This window comes from Mirounga angustirostris, unplaced genomic scaffold (genome assembly GCF_029215605.1).
Source record: "Mirounga angustirostris isolate CCGP_5_RB_7025 unplaced genomic scaffold, mMirAng1.0.hap1 SCAF_10, whole genome shotgun sequence".
NCBI classification, from domain to species: Eukaryota; Metazoa; Chordata; class Mammalia; order Carnivora; family Phocidae; genus Mirounga; species Mirounga angustirostris.
Window position 1 is genome coordinate 88,059,209 of NW_026991718.1, and position 21,718 is coordinate 88,080,926.

Below are 21,718 nucleotides of genomic sequence, written 5' to 3' on the forward strand. Positions count from 1 at the left end.
TCGCCCTCACCCACTGACTAGGGCGACTTTAAGTCCAACCACAAATTCCCTCTACTGAACACTGAGTAGAAACCAAGTCCTTACAAGGGGCAGCAAGGCCCTACCTACCTCTCCGCCCATCTCTCACTTCTTTCTGGCCTCACACACCACACTCTTCACCCTGCCACTCTTCCTGGCCACAAAGAAACTCACTGGGCATCCTCTAGACTTAAGGCCTGGCCAACTGTTCCCCCGGACTGCTGCCTGTCTTCCTCCCTCACTCCTTTTTGGTTTTCACTTAAAATGTCACCGTTCCTCTGAACTTCCCTGGCCCAACCTCCTGCACTCCTTAAGCTCCTCTCTTAATTTGCTTCTTTTTGGCATTTATAACTATCTTTTTGTATATTCCATTTAAGCTTTTATTTATTTATTTATTTTAAAGATTTTATTTATTTGACAGAGAGAGACAGCGAGCAAGAGATGGAACAGAAGCAGGGGGAGTGGGAAAGGGAGAAGCAGGCTTCCTGCTGAGCAGGGAGACCGACGGGGATAGATCCCAGGACCCTGGGATCATGACCTGAGCCGAAGGCACGCTTGACGACTGAGCCACCCAGGCGCCCTCATTTAAGCTTTTAAATTGTCTTCCGGTGTGTAAACTCCACGAGGGGCAGGGATTTTATTTTATTTGGCCAACCCTCCCAGCATTGTTACTGCTCCATTCTCAGCCCCAAGGACGACGCGTGGCACTAGTACGTGCTCAATAAATATTTGATTTGATATATGACGGGAAGACAGGAACCATAAGTTTTGTGTCTTCCGGTTCCTTCACCTGCGAATTTGGGGTATTACTACTACCTGGCTTGCCTTCTCGGGGTGTTCCCAGAAGATGATGCTGGAGTAAGGACTGTGAACAGCCAAACCACGTATGGACAGGTCGCTAACAGAAAACTGCAGCTTTACACTCCCAGGGCAGGCGAAGGAGACTGACTGAGAGGGCACCCGCGCCCCTGCTCGGCCCTCCCGGGCCCGCACGCCCCCGCCCACACGGCGCCCGCACGCCCCGCCCACACGCGCCCCCCCCCCCCCCCTCGGGTTGGGCCCCGCGGCGCCCGGCGCAGGGAGGACAAGGAGGCGGCGCTTGGACGCTGCCTGAGCGTGGCGTCGGGGCCTCCAGACACAAAGAGCGGCCGGCGGGACCAGTCGTGGGTTCCCCGCGCACGCGCCAGCGCCCTTGGCTTGCGACCCTGTACCCCGCGCGCGAGGGAGACCCGAGGCGCCCACAGCCCAGGTGAGCGAGGCTGGGGCGGGGCTGCGGGTCCCGCCCCTCCGCCGCACGTGCGGCGGGCCCGGGCGCGCTCCCCCCGGGTGGGGCAGCGGAGAAGAAAGGCTCGCTGTCTCCCGGGCTGCGCCCCAGGCAGACGGCAGGTGGGGACCAGGGGGGCCGGGGCCCTGCGACTGTGGGCGCGGCGGGATCGTGGGGCGAACCCCGCGACACCCCCCCCCCCCGCTCCCGCCTCGACTCCCGGGACCGGCTCCTGCGCGGGTTCCGTGTCCTCCCTTCGCCACCGGGTATGGGACCCCGGGTTCGGTAAGCCTGCCGTGCTGGCCGCTTTTTTCCTTCACCCCGGAAGGCGGGGCGGGAGGTCACTTTAAAAGAACGTGTCCCGCGGGAATCCAGCTCCTCCACCAAACCTTTGAAAACCAGGTCCTACAGTCGCTGCCGTTCCCGCAGTGTGCGTGGTCCTCGCAACGAGTTTGCAGCTTTCTGGCCCCTCTGCTGAGTTGGACGCTAAACTCCCGGCGTGCTATCAGGATCGGGGCGAGGGCTGTGGTCCTCACTGATGACGCGGAGGTTAAATGGTGGGTCGAGCATGAGCCGAGGCCGCCGACTTTGTTCCAGGGACGCGCGCAGCTGCCAGGTACCCGGGCTCCTGGATCGCCCACGGTGCCAGGTCCCTCAGCCTCCCCCTTCACCCGCAGAGCGCGAGGCCGGGTTCCTCTGAGCAGGCCACTTAATCCACAGAATGTTAAGATTGCATCCCTCCGTATAAAACTTTTTAGGATGTACCTGCTTCCTTTGGTTGTGTCACGAGTTTGCACTTGGGAAAATTGTTTGAAATAATATGCTACTCTCAGGAACTGAAAATAGTCTGTTGAAAGTTTTATATGTTGTACTAGTTGTTCAGCAGGATCATCCCTTTCCTCCCATCGGTGGGCTCAGTCACAAATCCCACGTAGGAGTCTGTCCAGTCTCTTTGGGTGTTTCACACTCATAAATCGTGCTCTGGAGACTTAGGCCAAGCCATCCAACAGTGTGGGGGGGGGGGGGAGGGCTGGTGTCAGGGCAAGAACTGTGGAGCTGGAGGGCTTGGAGAAGGTCAAGTGATGCTTAAGGTTTCACCTCCAGCACTGTCAAGTAGGAGGGAGGGATTATGGGTGACCTTGTGTTTTTCTTAGAGGCCTTTACTGGGATTTCCAAGTTTTCCACATTGGACTTAGAATACATTTCAAAGCAGAAAATTAAAAAACAAAAAAAGGTAGTTAAAACTAATTTGTTAAACAGAACACTGAGCAGTCTCACAGTTTTATGAACTGTGTGCAAGAGTCTGTATATTAAAGAAAAGTGCTAAGGCAGTTAGATAAGTAGTGTACCACCATGCTGTCCCTTTTCTGTTTGATTTATATCTGTATTAGTTGCTTAAACTGTTACAGACTGAACTAGTCTGTACTAGCAAATAAAAATGGGTCTTGTGTGTTTATATATAGTTCAGATTCAATAAGAAATAGAGGATAAACATTTTTGCAGAATGAGGAAATAACAAGTCTTCTCCGAAGAACCGGAACTTGAGATAACATTTAACACCATCAAATTAGAAACAGAACATTTTATAGAGCAAAAGGTAGGGTTTCAGCATTTTTTCAGTTGAGGACTTTATATAATCTTTGATGGAAAACTTTTTTTTTTTTTCCTCTAACCCTTATTTATCTTCATACATTGTGGTTTACAGGGCTGCTCAGAGATGGGTGAACTGACAGTCATTTGCTAATAGCATGTTGGAAATCCCTTAGTGTTAGTGTGTCCTTTGTTCTGGTCCTTAGTCCTCATGAACATTTGGTGGTAGAAAATAGAGTAACAGAAGTGTTGCAAAGTTCTAACTGTAAGTTTTCAAAGTATTCAGATCCTGCCCTTTTATGGTGAGTGGTTTTAAGTACTGGTTGGTGGGGGCTCCTTTTTTGGGGAAGATGGCATATGTGGGGTTTGAAATTTGGACATGTGAGAGATCCCTCTGACCATATTCTTTCTACCTTAGACACTTACCTCTGGATTTTACCAGGAGTAGGCGGCTGCTAGATCTCTCTCTCCTTGCCTGGCTCAAGAAAGGACTAGAATAAGGAGGCAGAAACACAGTGTCCTGGTCTCACACCTTGAGCTGGAAGTTTCAGATGGGCAGTCAGGGGCATGGTGTGGCTCCTGACTGGAGGGAACAGTGCCCTCTGACCTGGAGGGGCAACTCCAGGGCCACAGCCACTTTGCTCTCAATTCCGTGGTCATTTTGTAAAAGGTTGAATGGCAGTGGCTGTAACTAGACTTAAGATTTGGGCTTAGCTGAGACCTTGGCTTCAAGTACAAATTAAGAATTTAGGCTCAAGGCCAGAGATTTGGTTAATCACAAGCAGGAAGCCAAAACTTTGGGTCAGATTCTACCTGGAGCTATTTGGAGGGCTGCAGTAGCAGAAGGCTTTCCTCCCCCCATCCTTAGGGTAACCTTGAGCCTCCTGGTGAGACTTTTCCACCAAAGGATTTTGACTGTTGCTTTCTGTGAACACAGGAATGGAGGAGTCTTTTGGACGGTGTTCTGTGTTTGTAAAATCTTGGTGAAGTTAGAGCATGTAGCTGGCGCTTCCTGGTTGTACTCATCTGTTTCCCTCAACCCCGGATTGTCCTTCCTTAAACTTCAACATAATGGCTTCTTGTTTCTCAAAGACTGGTACATGGTCTCCCTTGAGTTGAAATCATTTGTTTCTCAAATAAACCAACACCCTCTAGGTAATTCTAATGCACTCAAGTTTGAGAAGTGCTGGCATATGCCAGCTTTTGTGCATTGACTTATTTTTATTTCTTTTTTTTTTTTCCAAAGATTTTATTTATTTATTTGAGAGAGAGAGAGAGAGACAGAGTTAAGACTAGAAGCAGAGAGGAAGGGAGAAGCAGGCTCCCTGCGCGCCAGGGAGCCTGACAGGGGGCTCGATCCCAGGACCCTGGGATCATGGCCTGAGCCGAAGCCTTACCTGACTGAGCCACCCAGGCGCCCCGACTTATTTTGTATTTCATGAGAGGAAACCAGCAGATCCTTTAATGATGTGACACAGGCTTTTATAACCCAGTTATTTTATTTTGGGATCTGCTTTATTAATAAGTTAAAATTTTGGTGTGTTGGGAGTTCGTCAAAGTGAACATCATTTATTGTTACTGTTAAAGATCTGAAGGGAAATCATTCTTCCCAATGTCTAGTTTTTTTAAGTTTTCAGTTAAGAATTTTACATTTGTGGATGTCTATCAGTTGGGATATTTTTAGCTACCAGTGATGGAAAACCCAACTCAGCCTTGGCTTAAACAGAAAGGAAGTCCGGAAGGAAAGTATAGCACTTCAGGATGGGTTGTTCCAGCAGCTGAACCAGTATTTGGGGGCCCAGGCTGCCCCTTTTTTTTAGATTTTATTTATTTATTTATTTGAGAGAGAGAGAATGAGAGACAGAGAGCATGAGAAGGAGGAAGGTCAGAAGGAGAAGCAGACTCCCTGCCGAGCAGGGAGCCCGATGCGGGACTCGATCCCGGGACTCCAGGATCATGACCTGAGCCGAAGGCAGTTGCTTAACCAACTGAGCCACCCAGGCGCCCCCAGGCTGCCCCTTTTTTGCACATTGTCATGTTGGTGGTAGCTGTCTCACATCTGGAGGAAGAGGGAGGGTGGCTTCTGTGACTCTAAGAATGAGGAGTAACACACCCAGTGGCCTCTGCGTCGTTGGCTTCTGGGCCATTGAATCAGTCACCAGCTGGAAGGGGGCCTACGCCACCTTGGTCTGTGATAGGCTCCACACTTCCCTGCAACTACTCCATGGAGGCAGGGTGCATGGGGGCTGTGGGAGCGCAGGTTTTGGGTACCTGGTCACTAGAGGGCTGTGTGGCTCACCACACAGGTGGAGTGCGTCCCCTGGGCCCTCTGTATGGCTTGTGGGCTGGCTATGCTGGTTGTCAGAAATGGAGCCCTTGTCTCTTGGTGATTTTATTTTATTTATTTTTTTAATTTTTTAAACTTTTAAAATTTTTTTGGTGATTTGTTTTTAAATTGTGCACTCACTCTGTTCTCTGCTTTTGGTAAATTCTTCCATGTAGTGCTCATAGTGAGTCTGCTGCACCAGGGCATGCTCTTGTCCCCATCCCGAAGATGGGGTTATGCTCAGAATCCCGTGGCACCAGGATCTGGATAGGCTCTCTGCAGATCCTATGCCTCCTAGCATGTGGGATTTCTACCATATATCACTGCCTCAGCGACTAGATCATTTCTGTACATTAAAAAGAAAGTCAGGAGTTTTCAGTGCTGATAAAAAGTTGTGACTTACACGATCTGTCTAGATGTGTAAAGTGAGTGAGAGGTAAGGGAATCGGCAACTCAAATTCCATGTTAAGCATAATTGTGCTTTGCATTGGTAGACGTCATGGGTGTGCATGCCCAAGGAAATAACATTAAAAAGATGAGTCTGATGTTGGGATTGGGGCTGTAGCCTCTGCCAGCCGTCCTGTAGTCCTGCCAGGGCAACCTCCTAGGAGTGCCATTCACACCGCGGCCTGTGGGGTCTCCCTCAGGGTCACAGATGGCATCAGACCATAAACATAAGAACCAACATCAACTAATGTAATTAAACAGTCACTGATTTGGGGCTTAGCTTAAGGGCACAGGAATTTCATAAACAGTTACACATTGTTTAAAAATCAATAGAGTGGTCTGCTCAGTCAGACTTTGACAGCAGGTTGCCATACCCTAGGGCGAGCTCGAGGTATCTACAACATCTTTACCTGCCCTGGCTCTAGTCAGGTGGCCCGAGGAGGGAGGGGCTAGTACTGCCAGTCCATGTGGCCTCCAGGCTTTTGGCTGTGTTCATGAACATGGACAAAACTGGGCAAGAGTGGGCAGTACCACCCGGTCCCCAGCTGGGGAGAGACTACAGGACAGATGAGCCTCCTCCCTGCATACACAGGGTGCTGTGTGTCCCCATGTGGATGGGGGAAAAACTGAGAGTTCATTCTCCCCATGATAACAGGGAAGGTAGTACCTTCTGCCCCAAGGAAGCCAATTCCTAAGGGCTGACTGTAGCTCAGCCAGTTAGTTCCCTGGGTTCAGCTGACTGATTTTGTGGTCTGACTTCAGTGAGGTCACCACTCCCCAAGGACCTAAATAAAGGGAAGTAACAGAGCGAGTTTGCCTTCTGACTTGGCTAGAAACCTAGATGCCCAATTTCTAAACCCCACGATCTATATTAGTGGCCTGTTCTCACTGCCAGTAGCACTCCTCAGAAAACTGCTTCAAATAGGATGCTTGCAGGAGTCCTGCCTAACTCAAACTTAGCCAGGCCTGCTCTGTGGCAAAAATGCTTAAAATTAAGCAGTTCTTTTTTTTTTTTTTTTAAGATTTTTAAAATTTATTTATTTGAGACAGAATGAGAGAGAGCATGAGAGGGAGGAGGGTCAGAGGGAAAAGCAGACTCCCTGCCGAGCAGGGAGCCCGATGCGGGACTCGATCCCAGGACTCCAGGATCATGACCTGAGCCGAAGGCAGTCGCTTAACCAACTGAGCCACCCAGGCGCCCTAAAATTAAGCAGTTCTTGACACATTTTAAATTCTTTTTGAATTTTTATTATTTCACATTGTACACATAAAGTAAGACATTATTGTTTGTAGATTTTACTACTGAAAATTCTCGTAATTCGGGGCTCCTGGGTGGTTTAGTCAGTTGAACATCTGATTCTTGATTTTGGCTCAGGTCATGATCTCGGGGTCCTGGGATCAAACACTGAGTCCGGCTCCGTGCTCAGCAGAGTCTGCTTGAAATTCTCTCTCCCTCTGACACCCCCCCGCCACATGCCTGCACTCTCTAAATAAATAAATACAGTCTTTTTTTGATTTTATTTATTGGGGCGCCTGGGTGGCTCAGTTGTTAAGTGTCTGCCTTCGGCTCCGGTCATGATCCCAGGGTCCTGGGATCAAGCCCCACATTGGGCTCCCTGCTCGCCAGGAAGCCTGCTTGTCCCTCTCCTATTCCCTCTGCTTGTGTTCCTGCTCTTGCTGTCTTTCTCTCTGTCAAATAAATAAATAAAATCTTTAAAAAGAAAAAGATTTTATTTATTCATTTGAGAGAGAGAGAGAGAATGGCAGTGGGGAGGGGCGAAGGGAGAGGGAGAAGCAGGCTCCCCACTGAGCAAGGAGCCCGATGCAGGGCTTGATCCCAGGACCCTGAGATCATGACCTGAGCCAAAGGCAGATGTTTAACTGACTGAGCCACCCAGGCGCCCCTAGGTAAATAAAATCTTTAAAAAAAATTCTCATAATTCACATTCTTATAAAAGGTAGTTGCCCTGCTGTGGATGCCATCCTAACTAAGTGATCAAAGTTAAGGTCACCTGAAAGAGACATCACTGGGCCTTCTTGTTGAGAGGTACCGAGAAGGACACTACCTCACCCACCTCCCACCCTGAGGGTATTCCCCCCATAACCTGACTCTCTTTGTGGAGACATCAGACAAACTCCTGTTTGTGTGATGTTCTACAGAGTAACTAACTGACCTTTGTACTCTTCAAACATTTCAAGGTCAAGAAACACAAAGACTGAGGAACTATTCTAGTTGAAAGAGGACTAAAGGGACCTGACACCTGTATATGCTACTTGACCCTGGAATGGAGCCAAGAAGGTGGTAGAAGAGCTATAAAGGACATTATTGGGACAGTGGACAAAATTTGAATGTGAATGATGGAATAGACAATAGTATAATATCAGTGTCACATTTCCTGAGTTTGATCATTCTGTTGTCACCATGTCCTTGAGTTTGGTAAGTGCATACTGAGATATTTAGAGAGAGGAGGGCACAAAGTATGAAACAATCTGAGAGAATGAAGGAGAAGGGTGGGGAGAGAAACTGATACAATGCACATGATGAATGGGGCAAAGTGAAAACAATTAGTGAAGCTCCCTGGGTAAAGGTATTTGGGAATTCTCTGTACTGTTTTTGCAACTTTTCTATAAACTTGAAATTATATCAGAATAAAAAGTTACAAAAACAGATGTTTACTCTGTATTCACTGCAATCTAAATACCTTTTTTTCCCCCATGTTACAATGTCTCTGAATTTGGGATGCATCTTGCAATCCATGCTGTTTTAGTATTGTGTCAGATTTTAACAACAGTTTTTCTTTTTTAGTCATTGGTTTTAGAATCAGTGGCATCTTGGATTTGATGAACTGTGGTATTTTCTCTGGCTTTGTTGTCTGAAGAGGTGGGAAAAAAGACAGTCCTTCAAGTAGTTTCCTGTGTATAGCATTTTCGTTCCCTAATGCTTCAGAGTAGGCCAGCCATCCAGCTGCCTTTGCTCATTCCCCTTCCGTGCCTCATAGACATTTCAAACTCAACACATTCCAGTTGGATTTCTGTCTTCACCTCCAGCACTCCAAACTGCTCTTCCTTTGTGTTTCCTGTCTCAGGGAGTGGAAACCTGATTTTTAGCCAATGATGGCCTAGGAATGACCCCATGGGAAGAGTGTATGAGGGAGATGAGTCAGTGTGAGGCCTTCGCCCAGTCTCACCTCAGGACAGATACTAGTTTTAGTGCTGCCCATTTCTTGAAGTGTCTTTGGGCTCCAAATGTTTGTGCCTCGTTTTCTCCATTTGTTAAGTGAGAATGGCTTCCCAAGTCTATTAAGATAATGGACGAGACAACTTAAGGTACAATAAAACTCTGAAATTCTGTGATTTAAATGGGAGAGTTTTTAAAAAGACTCTTATACTGTAATCATTCAAACAGCTGATTCCCGTTAGGCAGACAACCCTGAGCTCATAGGTCAATGAGGGACAGGTGTGTGGCCAGGCTCCTGCTTCTTGACTCCTAGCACTTGCTCCCAGATTTCTTTCCTGTTCCGGGTCTAGTTCTGGGGTGAGTCAAGGTGGGGTTGATTTGTACACTGGATGCTCAAAGGGACTGCCGGGCACAGGTGCGTTTCATAGAACTTGAAGTAGCCTGGTGCTCCTGAGCTCCTCTCTGCACTGGGGCCACCAGTCACTGCAATGTTGGAAACTTCTGTGGCAGTGCGTCAAGTCTCATGAGCTCTTGAGCCCCCTGTGTGTCAGACTTGAAAAGGGTTCCATCCCAAGTGTTATTTTGCATCAGTCCAGGATTACAACGTTTTATTTTAGTTTATTTTGTTTGGCATGAACTTCAAGCAACTGCAATAGCAAAATACGGTGATTTCCCCAGGGCCTGGTTCTTGGACTGCCATGTTTCAACTACATTGAAGATTATTAGTTCTTGGCAATTCTGAATCTGCTTTATGGCCATTGAGTTGTTGCTGTTGACACTGACCTTCACAGCAGCCTCATTCTTTAGAAGTAGAAACCCAAAATCTTCAACCCACTGTTGGATTCTGTGGACTTTTTTTTTCCCTTAAGGTTTTTTTTTTTTTTTTAATTTTATTATGTTATGTCACCATACATTACGTTATTGGTTTTTGATGTAGTGTTCCATGATTCATCGTTTACGTATAACACCCAGTGCTGCATTCAATACGTGCCCTCTTTAATACCCATCACCAAGCTAACCCATCCCCCCACCCCCCTCCCCTCTAGAACCCTCAGTTTGTTTCTCAGAGTGTCTGTGGACTTTTAAATATGTGTAGAGAGGGGGGAAAGATGGCGGAGGAGTAGGGGACCCTATTTCAACTGGTCCCCGGAATTGAGCTGGATATCGACCAGGCCATTCTGAGCACCCACGAAACCAGCCTGAGATGTAAGAAGATCTGGATCTTTACAAACAGAATATCGCAGGTGGTTGGTTTTTATTTTTTTTATAAGATTTTATTTATTTATTTGAGACAGAGAATGAGATAGAGAGAGCACGAGACGGGGGACGGTCAGATGGAGAAGCAGACTCCCTGCTGAGCAGGGAACCCGATGCAGGACTCGATCCCGGGACTCCAGGATCATGACCTGAGCCAAAGGCAGTCGCTTAACCAGCTGAGCCACCCAGGCGCCCAGGCGGTTGGTTTTGAGGTAGGAAGCAAGGAGCTGTGATTCCGCGGGCAGATATCGGAGGATAAACGGCAGTGGGAGGGTGCCTGGCCGTGGGGATCCTACACCGCCAGTGAGCGACAGCTTCACGCACTGTGGACAGGCACAGACTCGCAGACCAGTAGCAGCGGGGAAAGGACTTTAGGGCAACCCCAGGGGTGGAAACCCAGGGCAGCAGGGTCGCGCCTGCGAATTGCAGCCCCCGGGACGGAAACCCGGAGTGGCGGAGTCGCCCGCACGTGAACTGGGAGCAGCTGGTGGTTTTAGAAGCACAAAGGGCAGAGACATGCCCCGACCTGGAGGCAGGACTGGGGGTGCTGCGGAGGGGATCACAACCCAGGACGCTGCAGTTTATAGCAGCACGGACAGAAACGGAGACAGTGTGGCCTGGAGAGCTCACTGAAGAACAGACTATGATCTCTCTGCTCTGAGGCAGAGGGTTGGAAACGGTCTCTTCTGCTCTGACTCTCAGAAGAGATGCAGAAAGCTGCCAGGGAAAGGTGCCGAGGACAAAAGCCCCAAAAACTGATTCCCACTGAGCCCAACCCCCGCCACAGGGGCGCAGGGCAACTCCGCCCAAACGGGGCTGCCTGAGTAACAGCACGGCAGGCCCCTCCCGCAGAAGACAGGCTGGGAAAACAAGAGGCCAGCAACCCTAAGGTCCCAAGAAAACAGGTGCATCTTGCTTGGGTTCTGGTCAATAATTTGGACTCTATACATTCCTTCAAACACCCATCAACAGAATGACTAGGAGGAGGAGCCCCCAAAATAGAAAAGACTCAGAGATTATGACTTATGCTTTAGATTTACAGATGGATGCAGATATAACCAAGATGTAGGAGATGGAATTCAGGCTAGCAATTGTGAAGACAATGGCTAGAATGGAGAAATCAATTAATGGCAACATAGAGCCTCTAAGGGCAGAAATGAAAGGTGAATTGGCAGAACTTAAAAATGCTATCAATGAGATCCAATCCAATCTAGATAATCTAACAGCTAGGGTAACTGAGGCAGAAGAGAGAATAAGTGACCTGGAAGACAATATAATAGATAAAAAAGGAAAAGAGGAGGCCAGGGAAAAACAACTCAGAATCCATGAAAATAGAATCAGAGAAATAAGTGACACCATGAAGCGTTCGAATGTCAGAATAATTGGAATCCCGGAGAAAGTGGAGAGAGAGAGAGGACTAGAAGATGTATTTGAGCAAATCATAGCTGAGAACTTTCCTAATCTGGGGAATGAAACAAACATTCGAGTCCTAGAGGCAGAGAGGACCCCTCGTAAGATCAAGGAAAACAGACCAACACCCCAGCATGTAATAGTAAAACTTGCAAATCGTAGAACTAAGGAAACCATCTTAAGGGCAGTTGGGGGAAGAGATTCCTTACGTACAGAGGGAGGAACATCAGAATAACGTCAGACCTATCCACAGAGACCTGGCAAGCCAGAAAGGCCTGGCAAGACCTATTCAGGGTACTAAATGAGAAGAACATGCAGCCAAGAATACTTTATCCGGCAAGGCTTTCATTTAGAATGGATGGAGAGATGCAGAGCTTCCACGACTGGCAGAAACTGAAAGAATATGTGACCACTAAGCCGGCCCTGCAAGAAATATTAAGGGGGGTTCTATAAAAGGAGAAAGACCCCAAGAGTGATATACAGCAGAAATTTACAGGGACAATCTATAGAAACAACGTCTTCACAGGCAACATGATGACAATTAATTCATATCTTTCAATAATCACTCTCAACATGAATGGCCTAAACAAACGCTCCCATAAAACGGCACAGGGTTGCAGATTGGATAAAAAGATAGGACCCATTCATATGCTGTCTACAAGAGACTCATTTTGAACCTAAAGATACATCCGACTGAAAGTGAAGGGATGGAGATCCATCTTCCATGCCAGCGGACCTCAAAAGAAAGCTGGGGTAGCAATTCTTATATCAGACAAATTAGATTTTAAACTAAAGTCTGTAATAAGAGACACAGAAGGACACTATATCATTCTGAAAGGGTCTATCCAAAAAGAAGATCTAACAATTGTAAATATCTATGCCCCCAACATGGGAGCAGCCATCCAGATAAGCCAACTGTTAACCAAATAAAGAGTCATATTGATAACAATATGTTAATTGTAGGAGACCTCAATACTCCACTCTCAGCAATGGACAGATCATCTAAGCAGAAAATCAACAAGGAAACAAGAGCTTTGAATGATACATTGGACCAGATGGACCTCATAGATATTTACAGAACATTCCACCCTAAAACAACAGAATATTCATTCTTCTCGAGCACACATGGAACTTTCTCCAGAGTAGACCATATACTGGGTCACAAATCAGGTCTCAACCGATACCAAAAGATTGAGATTATTCCCTGCATATTCTCAGACCACAATGCTCTAAAACTGGAACTCAGTCACAAGAAAAAATTTGGCAGAAAGTGAAACACTTGGAAGCTAAAGACCACTGTGCTCAAGAATGTTTGCGTCAACCAGGAAATCAAAGAAGAACTTAAACAATTCATGGAAATCAATGAGAAAGAAAACACATCGGTCCAAAACCTATGGGATACTGCAAAGGCGGTCCTAAGAGGGAAATACATAGCCATCCAAGCCTCACTCAAAAAAATAGAAAAATCCCAAATTCACCAACTAACTCTACACCTTAAAGAACTAGAGAAAAAGCAACAAATGATGCCTAAGCCACGCATTAGAAGAGAAATAATTAAAATTAGAGCAGCAATCAATGAATTAGAAACCAGAAACACAGTAGATCAGATCAACGAAACTGGAAGTTGGTTCTTTGAAAGAATTAATAAGATTGATAAACCACTGGCCAGACTTATGCAAAAGAAAAGAGAAAGGACCCAAATTAATAAAATTATGAATGAAAGGGGAGAGATCACGACTAACACCAAGGAAATAGAAACAATTATTAGAAATTATTATCAACGTATGGTGACTAATATAACATAATAAGATTAAAAACTACAAAAAAAATTATTATCAACAACTATATGCCAATAAATAAACTGAGCAATCTGGATGAAATGGAGGCCTTCCTGGAAACCTGTAAGCTGCCCAGACTGAAACAGGAAGAAATTGACAACCTGAATAGGCCAATAACCAGTAACGAGATTGAAGCAGTGATCAAAAACCTCCCAAAAAACAAGAAGTCCAGGGCCTGATGGATTCCCTGGGGAGTTCTACCAAACATTCAAAGAAGAAATAATACCTATTCTACTGAAGCTGTTTCAAAAAATAGAAACAGAAGGAAAACTTCCAAACTCATTCTATGAGGCCAGCATTATCTTAATCCCCAAACCAGGCAAAGACCCCATCAAAAAGGAGAATTTCAGACCCCTATCCCTGAAGAATATGGATTCCAAAATCCTCAACAAAATCCTAGCTAATAGGATCCAACAATACATTAAAAGGATCATCTACCACAACCAAGTGGGATTTATCCCCGGGATGCAAGGGTGGTTCAACATTTGCAAATCAATCAGTGTGATAGAACACATTAATAAGAGGAGGGAGAAGAACCATATGGTCCTCTCAATTGATGTAGAAAAAGCATTTGACAAAATACAACATCCTTTCCTGATTAAAACTCTCCAGAGTATAGGGATAGAGGGAACATTCCTCAAGCTCATTAAATCCATCTGTGAAAACCCACAGCTAATATCATCCTCAATGGGGAAAAGCTGAGAGCCTTTCCCTTAAGTTCAGGAACACGTCAAGGATGCCCACTCTCGCCACTATTGTCCAACATAGTACTAGAAGTCCTAGCAACAGCAATCAGACAACAAAAAGAAATAAAAGGTATTCAAATTGGCAAAGAAGTCAAACTCTCTCTTTTCGCAGATGACATGATACTTTATGTGGAAAACCCAAAAGACTCCACCCCCAAATTACTAGAACTCATCCAGAAATTCAGTAATGTGGCAGGATACAAAATCAATGCACAGAAATCAGTTGCTTTCTTATACACTGATGACACAATTGTTGAAAGAGAAATTAGAGAAACGATTCCATTTACAATAGCACCAAAAACCATAAGATACCTCGGAATAAACCTAACCAAAGAGGTAAAGGATCTATACTCTAGGAACTACAGAGCACTCATGAAAGAAATTGAAGAAGACACAAAAAGATGGAGAAGCATTCCATGCTCATGGATCGGAAGAATAAACATTGTTAAAATGTCTATGCTACCTAGAGCAATCTATACCTTCAGTGCCATCCCGATCAAAATTCCAATGACATTTTTCAAAGTGCTGGAACAAACAATCCTAAAATTTGTATGGAATCAGAAAAGACCCCAAATCGCCAAGGAAATGTTGATAAAGAGAAACAAAGCTGGGGGCATCACGTTGCCCGATTTCAAGCTCTATTACAAAGCTGTGATCACCAAGACAGCATGGTACTGGCACAAAAGGAGACATATAGGCCAGTGGAACAGAATAGAGAACCCAGATATGGACCCTCCACTCTATGGTCAAATAATCTTTGACAAAGCAGGAAAAAACATGCAATGGAAAAAAGACAGTCTCTTTGGTGCTAAATGGTGCTGGGAAAATTGGCCAGCCACATGCAGAAGAATGAAACTCAACCATTCTCTAACACCATTCACAAAGATAAACTCAAAGTGGATGAAAGACCTCAATGTGAGACAGGAATCCATCAGAATCCTAGAGGAGAACATAGGCAGTAACCTCTTTGACATGGCCCACAGCAACTTCTTTCAAGATACATCTCCAAAAGCTAGTGAAACAAAAGCAAAAATGAACTTTTGGGACTTCATCATGATAAAAAGCTTCTGCACAGCAAAGGAAACAGTCAACAAAACAAAGAGGCAACCCACAGAACGGGAGAAGATATTTACAAATGACACTAGAGATAAAGGGCTGGTATCCAAGATGTATAAAGAACTTCTCAAACTCAATACCCAAAAAACAAATAATCAAGTCAAAAAGTGGGTAGAAGATAATGAAAAGACACTTCTCTGAAGAAGACATACAAATGGCTAACAGACACATGAAAAAATGATCATCATTAGCCATCAGGGAAATCCAAATCAAAACCACACTGAGATACCACCTTGCACCAGTTAGAATGGCCAAAATGGACAGGGAAAGAAACAACAAATGTTGGAGAGGTTCTGGAGAAAGGGGAACCCTCTTACACTGTTGGTGGGAATGCAAGTTGTTGGTACAGCCACTTTGGAAAACAGTGTGGAGGTTCCTCAAAAATTTAAAAATAGAGCTACCCTATGACCCAGCAATTGCACTACTGGGTATTTACCCCAAGGACACAGATGTAGTGAAAAGAAGGGCCATATGCACCCCAGTGTTCATAGCAGCAATGTCCGCAGTAGCCAAACTGTGGAAAGCCGAGATGCCCTTCAACAGATGAATGGATAAAGGAGATGTGGTCCATATATACAATGGAATATGACTCAGCCATCAGAAAAGATGAATACCCAACTTTTACATCAACATGGATGGGACTGGAGGAGATTATGCTAAGTGAAATAAGTCAAGCAGGGAAAGTCAATTATCATATGGTTTCACTTATTTGTGGAACATAAGGAATAACATGGATGACATTAGGAGAAGGAAGGGAAAAATGGGGGGGGGGAATTGGAGGGAGAGATGAACCATGAGAGACTATGGACTCTGAGAAACAAACAGGGTTTTAGAAGGGGGGGTGGGAGAGGGGATGGGTTAGCCCGGTGATGGGTATTAAGGAGGGCACGTACTGCATGGAGCCCTGGGTGTTATACGAAAACAATGGATCGTGGATCACCACATCAAAAACCAATGATGTATTGTATGGTGACTAACATAATAAAATTGAAAAGGTATGTATATATTAAATGAAAAAATAAATATGTGTAGAGAACAGAGAAGATCACCATTTACCTTTATATCTTGATTGCATGTCTGGAATCTCAGATGAGAAAGTTGGGACAATAACGAGGGGGGATTGTCATGGTTTTCTAAATAAATCTTATCGATTGTGTTATTTTATTCTCTTATTTTCTTTATAGGCAACATGAAACAAAGGTTACACCCTGGTTCTGGTGAAGAGAAGGTATCTCACTGTTTTATAGCAGATGAATAGAAATGCATTGGGATATGGACTGTTTGGTTGAAGTATTGCTTTATAATTTTGGTGACTATTCAAGTTAGTGTTCTTTCCTTATAATTAGGTTTACTAATATAAAATTCTTGTAGAACATTAGGACCTTCTGGTTTGGTTTAGAGCTGGAAGAGACATTGCCCCATATATTCTGGATTTCAGAGTCCTGACTTATACATGGAAAAACTTTTTTTTTTTTTAATATTCAAAACCACTTAGTATGTTTGGATATTATTAGTAGGCATGAGGCAGGATGTAGAGGTTGGTAGTTCTGACTGTTAGACCTCAGTATGTGTTCATTTACTAGCTCTGTGATTTTGGGCAAATACTTAACCTCTCAGTGCTTCAATATCCTCACGTTTTTTTAAAATTTATTTTTATTATCAACATGTAATATATTACTTGTTTCAGGGGTACAGGTCTGTGATTCATCAGTCTTACACAGTACACAGCGCTCACTACAACACATACCCTCCCCAGTGTCCATCACCCAGCCACCTTATCCCTCCCATCCCCCTCCACTCCAGCAACCCTCAGGTTGTTTCCTGAGATTAAGAGTCTCTTATGGTTTGTCACCCTCACTGGTTTCATCTTGTTTCATTTTTTCCTCTCTTCCCCTATGATGCTCTGCTTTGTTTCTCAAATTCCTCATATTGGTGAGCTCATATGATAGTTGTCTTTCTCTGATTGACTTATTTCGCTTAGCATAATACCCTCTAGTTCCATCCACGTCATTGCAAGTGGCAAGATTTCATTTTTTGATGGCTGCATAATATTTCATTGTATATATATACCACATCTTCTTTATCCGTTCATCTGTTGATGGACATCTAGGCTTTTTCCATAGTTTGGCTATTGTGGACACTGCTGCTATAAACATTGGGGTGCAGGTGCCCCTTTGGATTACTACATTTGTATCTTTGGGGTAAATACCCAGTAGTGCAATTGCTGGGTCGTATGGTAGCTTTATTTTCACTTTTTGAGGAACCTCCATACTGTTTTCCAGAGTGGCTGCACCAGCTTGCATTCCCACCAACAGTGTAGGAGGGTTCCCCTTTCTCCGCATCCTCGCCAACATCTGTTTTCTTGACTTGTTAAGGTGTAAGGTGGTATCTCATTGAGGTTTTGATTTGTATTTCCCTGATGCTGAGTGATGTTGAGCACTTTTTCATGTGTCTATTCGTCATTTGGATGTCTTCTTTGCAGAAATGTCTGTTCATGTCTTCTGCCCATTTCTTGATTGGATTATTTGTTCCTTGGGTGTTGAGTTTGATAAATTCTTTATAGATTTTGGATACTAGCCCTTTATCTGATATGTCATTTGCAAATATCTTCTCCCATGCTGTCGGTGTTCTTTTGGTTTTGTTGAATGTTTCCTTTGCTGTGCAAAAGCTTTTTATCTTGATGTAGTTCATTTTTTGCCCTTGCTTCCCTTGTCTTTGGTGATGTTTATAGGAAGAAGTTGCTGTGCCTGAGGTTGAAGAGGTTGCTGCCCCGTGTTCTCCCCTAGGATTTTGATGGATTCCTGTCTCACATTTAGGTCTTTCATCCATTTTGAGTCTATTTTTGTGTGTGGTGTACGCAAATGGTCCAGAAACAGATTTCTGCATGTGGCTGTCCAATTTTCCCAACACCATTTTTTGAAAAGACTGTCTTTTTTTCCATTGGATATTCTTTCCTGCTTTGTCCAAGATTAGTTGACCATAGAGTTGAGGGTCCATTTCTGAGTTCTCTATTCTGTTCCGTTGATCTATGTGTCTGTTTTTGTGCCAGTACCATGCTGTCTTGTTGATTACAGCTTTGTAATAGAGCTTGAAGTTCGGAATTGTGATGCCACCAGCTTGGCTTTTCTTTTTCAACATTCCTCTGGCTATTTGAGGTCTTTTCTGGTTCCATCAATATCCTCACCTTTAATATGGGGCTAACAGTGGTGCCTCCCTCACAAGGCTGATAAATTCCTAAGTGCTTAGGAATGTGCCCATTGAATGATGAGCTCAAGAAATAGGTGTTTTGTATTATCACAGGATTATTTGGCAGAAGCAAGCAGCCTACTGAGGGGTCAGAGGTAGAGACCTCTTTCCTGTGGCTCTGACTATGGAGGACTTACACAGCTGGGAGTAGAGTGTTTAGAAAATCTCCTAGTGCCCTTTTCATTTTTCCTCCCTCAACTTTTAAAGTTCACTTGACTGAAATAAAAATAAATAGCAACAGTCGTCCCACCAAAAGAAATGTCATAATGGCAAAATATGCAAATACTTCAAAAAATAATAAATTAGGGGGGCGCCTGGGTGGCTCAGATGGTTAAGCATCTGCCTTCGGCTCAGTTCATGATCCTAGGGTCCTGGGATCGAGCCCTGCGTCGGGCTCCCTGCTCAGCAGGGAGCCTGCTTCTCCCCCTCCCTTTGCTTCTCCCCCTGCTCATGTTCTCTCTCTCTCTCCCTGTATATCTCTGTGTCCCGAATGAATAAATAAAAAAATCTTTAAAAAACAAACAAAAAAACCCCCAAAATAATAAACTAGGTACTTAAAGGAAAAGAATGTATTAACAAGACCTTATTACCCTCCAGGTTCTGTGCTCATTTCCCGCAGTGTGTATTTTGTGGAGTTGAAATGGGAGCGTGTGCTAGATTTCTGCTTTGTTCTACTAATTTCAGGTTTGTTTGTTTGTTTTTCCCCATTCCCCACTCCCAACATCACTGGTGTCAGCAGTCTAACATATGCTTTGATTGGGATGTCATCTCTGCAGTAATTTTAGGTTTGTCTTTTTTTAACGGACAAGTGTTTGTGTGTTGATGGAGTTTACAGCCTTGTCTGTTGATATATACCATGGTGTGTTTTGTTTCCCTTTTGTTAGGCTTTTGATTTTGTTCTGAGCAGTTAGCGACTTTCAACTAACATTCTATGAAGAATACAGTCTTCCTGTTTTCTTTTTCTTTGGATATAAAATGTATGCATCTTCCTTCTTTCTTATAGCCCTGCCAGACATTGCCCACTCATATTGCACGTGGGTGGGTGTGCAGTGGGATCTCTGATCAGAACTTCCCCACTGGCTCCTCTGTGTTGGGGGGTGCGGGAGGGTCAGCCCTTGACCCTGGTGTGCCAGACAGATGGAATCATGTCACCTATGCCCTGGTGTGAAAAAGTCTTAAATTGTTTTAATTTGGGTTTTTTTACTGAAAAGCAAGACTGTGCCTATTCAATGTTTGCTTATATTTTTTAATGAAAAGCAAGATTGTACCCCTAGGTGATCATCCTCTTTTCCTGGATCTCTTGACCACATTGTTCTTCCCAGAGTGAGAATGCTGAAGCAAGCAGCAGCATGCTCCTTCTGCTCACCTCTTGGTCTGTATTTGCTAATAATGTATTAACGAGGAGGTTTCACAGTAACTCGCTCAGCTTCTCAAACATTTTAGAAAAGAAAAAAAGTTAGTATTCACACAAATTGTTCCCCCTGGTGAACTGATAAAGCTCCGGGTGGTTCTGTGACCAGTAATAATATTTCTCAAATGGTAAGGGTTGTGGGAGCTCACATTCCCGGATGTGAGTTGCGCAACGGCATTCAGGAAAGAATCTGTGCTGCTTGCCTCCCACCTTGCCCTAGCGCCAGCGCTCGAGAAGTTGAGGTTACTAGTCCTCAGTGCCTGTTTGTCTCTCTCGAGATCTATGTGCACCCACATCTCCCCTCTCCTTCACAGTGGCCTCCCGGGAGGAGGTGACCCACCTAGCTCCATTTGACGCAGACAGGCTGCAGCCGTTGGATGGGAGGGAGATTGCAGCCTCACAGACCAGTATTCCACACTGTTGCTGCTCAGACGGGAGTGAGGTTGAGACCCTTTGGGAAGTTAGTGATCACAGGCCCTCAGAGGTAAACTGAAACTATTTTATTCGATAAAACTAGGTGTAAATGCCTTAGCATTTATAAACCTGCAGCAGGATAATTAACTGAAGTTCAGTACGTGTTTTATTCTCTTTTTTCAATTCCAAGACAGCAGCTAGACTTTGGTGTTCCCTTGCCTTCAGGGGGCTTTATATTATAGGGCTGAAGGCAGAAGTTTCTGGAAAATGATCTCCTTCCCCTTAAAAAAAATTGCATATGCTAAAATTGACGTGTGTGTGTGTGTGTGTGTGTATGTTTATGGTTCTGAGAGTTGAAACACACGTATAGATTTGTAACTGTCACAACAATGAGAATACAGAACAGTTCCATCACCCCAAAAAACACTCTTGCTACCCCTTTGTAGTCCTAAATCCTGCCCACCTGTTTGCTCACCCTGTAGTTCTACCTTTTCCAGAATGTCGTATCAGTGGAATCTTAGAGCATGTGACCTTTCCAAACTGGCTTCTCTCAGTATTTGTGGTGTTGACTGTATTAGCAATTTGTTCCTTTTATTGATGAGTAGCATTCAAGGTGAAGATGGATGTCAATCCATTTACCAGTTGGACGATGTTAGGATATTTTCCAGTTTTTGACAGTTGTGAATACAGCTGCTACAAACATTTGTCATACAAGTTTTGTGTAAACATGTTTTTGCTTTTCTACGGTAAATACCAAGGTATGGGGTTGCTGAGTCACACACTAAGTCTCTATTTAATTTGGAACTGCTTTCTTTTCAGAGTGGCTCTACCGTTTTGCATTTCCAGCAGCAATGTATGAGAGTTTAATTTGTTCTCCTTGTCAGTTCCTGGTATTGGAATTTCTTAAAAATTTTAATGTTAGCTATTCTTTTTTTTTTTTTTTTTTTTTTTTTTTTTTAAATGTCAATTTTTTTTTTTTCTTTTTTTTTTTTTTTAATTTTTTTATTCTTATGTTAATCCCCTTACATTACAACATTAGTTTTAGATGAAGTGTTCCATGATTCATTGTTTGTGCACAACACCCAGTGCTCCATGCAGAATGTGCCCTCCTAAATACCCACCACCAGGCTAACCCATCCTCCCACCCCCCTCCCCTCTAGAACCCTGTTTGTTTTTCAGAGTCCATCGTCTCTCATGGTTCGTCTACCCCTCCGATTTCCCCCGCTTCATTCTTCCCCTCCCGCTACCTTCTTCTTCTTCTTCTTTTTTTTTTTTTCTTAACATATATTGCATTATTTGTTTCAGAGGTACAGATCTGAGATTCAACAGTCTTGCACAATTCACAGCGCTTACCAGAGCACATACACTCCCCAGTGTCTATCACCCAGTCCCCCCATCCCTCCCACCCCACCCCCCACTCCAACAACACTCAGTTTGTTTCCTGCGATTAAGAATTC

General features: G+C 44.5%; 1 protein-coding gene and 1 non-coding gene across 2 annotated transcripts in view; one reads left to right on the forward strand and one right to left on the reverse strand.

Moving 5' to 3' along the window:
- The first annotated feature begins 1,110 nt into the window (after positions 1-1,110).
- Positions 1,111-21,718, forward strand: part of NINL (ninein like) — a 189,631-nt gene continuing 169,023 nt past the window's right edge. The window contains exon 1 of the mRNA XM_054509981.2: positions 1,111-1,267. The gene's annotated coding sequence lies outside the window, so the exon portion shown is untranslated. The remainder of the gene's footprint in view (positions 1,268-21,718) is intronic.
- Positions 19,150-19,210, reverse strand: LOC123852209 (small nucleolar RNA SNORD104). The gene has a single exon (XR_006792817.1). It is a non-coding gene; the product is annotated as a small nucleolar RNA SNORD104 (small nucleolar RNA).